The sequence below is a fragment of the Carya illinoinensis genome, chromosome 15 (assembly GCF_018687715.1).
Source record: "Carya illinoinensis cultivar Pawnee chromosome 15, C.illinoinensisPawnee_v1, whole genome shotgun sequence".
Classification (NCBI taxonomy): Eukaryota; Viridiplantae; Streptophyta; class Magnoliopsida; order Fagales; family Juglandaceae; genus Carya; species Carya illinoinensis.
In genome coordinates, this window is record NC_056766.1 from 26,034,933 (window position 1) to 26,039,932 (window position 5,000).

Here is a 5,000-nt window from a genome sequence, read left to right on the forward strand (position 1 = left end):
AGGAGCTTTGTGGGAGAGAAAGCCTCCTAAGGCCGCACGGGTCGAGTGAAGAAATTCTAAGTCCGTGACAGTTGGTATCAGAGCCAACCAAGTTAGGATGGCGGATCCAAGTGAGATCACCATGGAGGTCCAGGAGACAAGAAAGAGCAAGAGGTCGAAGGACTCAAGCTCATCTATGGAGTCTCGTCTCGATGGGATCGAGAGGGCCATGGCCAAGATATTGGCCAAGATCGAGGAATGGGATCAGTTTCACAGGGAGGTGAGCACCCTCGACAACACGGTGACCAGGATGGAGGTGGCGGTAGCGGATGTCAGGGACCGACTTGACATCGTGGAGCAAGGTATGGAGGAGCTAGGATTGGAGGGACAATCCGAATCGCTCAAGGAGTCCATTCTAAGCACCATCCACCCTACCATCGAAGCACAACGTGTTGAGAACGTTGCATTCCAAGACCGGGTCTTGGGGGAGCTAACAAAACTCCAAGGACAAATGGAGGAATACCGCGTCGGTCTGGAGGAGACCAAGGCGGATTGGGCTATATGCAAGCGTGCAGTGGCCAATGGGGGCGTCGTCGGAGCTGGGATGATGGCGACACCAAGGGTGGATACCCCCAAACCAAAAGAGTTCGATGGCAAGCGGGATGCCAAAGAACTTGACAACTACATGTGGCACATGGAGCGCTACTTTGAAGCTTTGAACATGCAAGACGAGCGTGTCAAGGTACGTACTGCTTCCCTCTATCTTACTAATCTTGCTGGTACTTGGTGGCGTCGTAAGCATAGTGAGATAGAGAAGGGTACTTGCTCCATTGATTCTTGGGAAGAGTTCAAGCGTGAACTCAAGCGGCAATTCTATCCCGAGAATGTGGCAATTCATGCGCGGAAGAGAATGAAGGAGTTGAAGCACACTTCTTCTATCCGCAACTATGTTGAGGAATTTTCTGCCCTCATGCTTCAAATTACAAACATGAGTGAAGAAGATCTCCTCTTCAACTTCATCGACGGTCTCAAATCTTGGGTGGCTCAAGAACTCAAACGTCGCGGAGTCAACGACATCTCCACCGCCCTGACCGTGGCAGAGACCTTAGAAGAATTTGAGTACCATAAGAGTGACAACTCTTCAAAGCCCAAGTCTTCGAAGGACAATCACACTAAGGGTGGGGGAGCGAAGGGGTTCAAGCCGCCACAATACAAAGACCGTGGAGACAAGCCTTCAACATCAAAGGAGGGCAAGAAGGACTACTCAAAGGACAAGAAGCCAAAGGATGCTTGCTTCCTTTGTAACGGACCGCATTGGGCTAGAGATTGTCCCAAGAGGAAGGCCCTCAACGCTATGTTGGAGGAGAAGGAAGTTCAAGAGAAGTCGCACCTGGGGTGTCTACAACTTCTCAACTCTCTGAAGGCAAGCACGAAGCCAACCACCAAGGATGGATCCTTGATGTTTGTAGAGGTGCTAGTCAATGGGAAGAAGAGTCACGCCATGGTCGACTCAGGAGCTTCTCATAACTTCATTAAGAAGGAAGAGGCCACACGGCTAGGGATTCCTCTTAAGAAGGGTCAAGGGTGGCTGAAGACTGTGAATTCTGAAGCCAAACCCCTCGATGGCGTAGCTCACGGGGTGGAGCTACAACTTGGCACTTGGAGAGGCACGGTGGATTTCTCGGTCGCTCCTATGGATGATTTTGACATCGTGTTGGGGATGGAATTCTTGAGACAGTTCAATGTAGTGTCTCTTCCCCACTATAACTCGGTGTGCATCTTGGAAGGGGGTCCATGCATGATACCCACCGTGTCCAAGCCAAACACCACCCAACTTCTATCCGCCATGCAATTCAAGAAGGGATGGAAGAAGGGCGAGGTGTCATACTTGGCTTCTATGGAGGAAGGTGAAGTGAAGATTTCCTCCCCTCCACCCAAGGAGATCCAAAAGGTCCTCAGGGACTATGAGGATGTCATGCCTCCCGAGTTGCCCAAGCAACTACCACCTAGGAGAGAGGTGGATCATCAGATCGAGATGGAACCCGGCGCCAAACCACCCGCCAAAGCCCCTTATCGCATGTCACCTCCAGAACTTGAAGAACTAAGGAGGCAACTAAAGGAGCTACTTGATGCCGGATTCATCCAACCCTCAAAGGCACCATACGGGGCACCTGTGTTGTTCCAAAGGAAACATGATGGGTCGTTGCGGCTGTGCATCGACTACCGAGCTCTAAACAAGGTAACCATCAAAAACAAGTACCCTATTCCTTTGATTGCTGATTTATTTGATCAACTAGGCCATGCAAAGTACTTCTCCAAGCTTGATCTAAGATCGGGATATTATCAAGTAAGAATTGCGGAAGGAGATGAAGCCAAAACAACTTGTGTAACTCGCTATGGGGCATACGAGTTCCTAGTGATGCCTTTCGGCCTCACAAATGCTCCAGCTACCTTCTGCACGCTCATGAACAAGATCTTTCATCCCTATCTTGATCAGTTCGTGGTAGTCTATCTAGATGATATTGTCATCTATAGTTCTACCCTTGAAGAACATGTGGAGCATCTAAGGGTTGTTTTCCGTGTCTTAAGGGAAAACCAACTCTATGTCAAGAAGGAGAAGTGCTCATTCGCTCTAAACGAAGTCCATTTCCTTGGCCACAAAATCCAAGGTGGAAAACTCAGCATGGAGGAGGGAAAAATTGAGGCAATCAAGAAGTGGGAGCCTCCCACTAAGGTTACCGAGCTCCGATCCTTCCTTGGGCTTGTCAACTATTACAGGAGATTTATAAAGGGATACTCCACAAGAGCATCCCCCCTCACCGACTTGCTCAAGAAGAACAGGGCCTGGGAGTGGTCATTAAGGTGTCAGGAAGCCTTTGACGATCTGAAGACAGCCATCACGGAGAAACCGGTCATGGCCTTACCAGATTGTACCAAGCCCTTTGAGGTACAATCCGATGCATCAGACTTTGCCATAGGGGGAGTTCTCATGCAAGAGGGACATCCCATTGCATATGAGAGTCGCAAACTCAATGAGACTGAAAGGAGATACACCGTGCAAGAGAAGGAGATGACGGCCATCATCCATTGCCTCAGAGTTTGGCGACACTATCTGCTTGGCTCCCATTTTGTGGTCAAGACAGACAACATTGCCACTAGTTACTTCCAGAGTCAGAAGAAACTAAGCCCAAAGCAAGCTAGATGGCAAGACTTCTTGGCAGAATTTGACTTTGTCTTGGAGTACAAACCGGGCAAGGCCAACCTTGTTGCTGATGCATTGAGTAGGAAGGGTGAACTTGCTGCTATCACTCAAGCTCAAGGGGAGCTACTCGAGGTGATCCGTGAAGGCATGGAGCATGATCCCTTAGCCAAGAACTTGGTGAGCATGGCTAAGGAAGGGAAGACCAAGAGATTCTGGGTAGAAGACGGTCTTCTCTACACCATCAGGCGGCGAATCTATGTTCCAAAGTGGGGAAACCTACGGAGGAACCTTATCAAGGAATGCCATGATTCCTTGTGGGCTGGACATCCGGGCCAACGACGTACTCGAGCTTTGCTGGAAGCTTCATACTATTGGCCTCAACTGAGAGATGAGGTGGAACTCTTCGTGAAGACTTGTCTTGTGTGTCAACAAGATAAGGTGGAGAATCAGAGTCCCGCAGGATTGCTAGAACCACTACCCATTCCTTCACATCCATGGGAGAGTGTGAGCATGGATTTCATAGTGGCTCTACCTAAATCCGAGGGTTGCGGTACCCTCATTGTGGTGGTGGATCGATTCTCTAAGTATGCCACCTTCATCGCGGCTCCCAAAGATTGCTCAGCTGAAGAAACTGCAAAATTATTCTTCAAGCATGTGGTGAAGTATTGGGGCTTACCACGGAGCATCATTAGTGATCGAGACCCTCGCTTCACAGGAAAGTTCTGGTCAGGACTATTCAAGCTTATGGGGTCTGCCCTACATTTCTCTACCAGCTTTCACCCTCAGACAGATGGGCAAACTGAAAGGGTGAATGCCTTGTTAGAGTTATACATGAGGCACTTTGTAAGTGCCAACCAATCCGATTGGGCCAAGTTATTAGATGTCGCTCAATTCTCCTACAATTTACAAAGGAGCGAGTCCACAAACAAGAGCCCATTTGAGATTGTAATGGGACAGCAGCCACTTACTCCCCAGTCATTGGAGACAAGCTACGCGGGGAATTGTCCGACAGCCTTCAAGGTTGCTAAGTCTTGGAACGAGCAATTGGATGTGACCCGTTCCTACTTAGACAAAGCAACCAAGAAGATGAAGAAGTGGGCTGATCAGAAGAGAAGGCACGCAGAATATCGTATAGGCGACTTGGTGTTAGTAAAGATCTTGTCGAGCCAACACAAGTTCACAAGAAAGCTACACAAGGGGCTTGTACGACGTTATGAGGGACCATTCCCAATCATCAAGAAAGTAGGGAAGGTCTCCTACAAGCTGGACTTACCCTCCAAGTTCAAACTTCATCCAGTTTTCCATGTCAGCTGCTTGAAGCCTTACCATGGTGATGAAGAGGAGCCAACACGAGGAGAGTCCAAGCGTGCACCATTGGGCATAACTACCACTTTCGACAAAGAAGTAGAAGAAATCTTGGCGGACCGTGTCATCAGGCGAAAGAGTCATATGCCACGCCAAGAATACTTGATCAAGTGGAAGGGATTGCCCGAGAGCGAGACAACTTGGGAACCAAAGGAGTCATTGTGGCAGTTTGAAGATCACATCCGAAGGTTCCATGAAGACACCGCGTCGAGGACGTCGCGAAGCTTGGTGGGGGAGAATGTCACCACCTAGGGTTTTTTAGAGAATTTGCTAACCTTCTAGAAGCCTCCAAGTCTTTTGTAATCTTGTGGAATTGTGTGGAGTCATCTAGAAGGGGCGTTCTAGACAATTTAGAGTAGTGTTCTAGAAAGGGCCTTATAGACAATTCTAGAGTAGGAATCTAGAAAGTTCTTTACCGTTGGATTGATGACAAGTGTCACAATCCTAACCATTC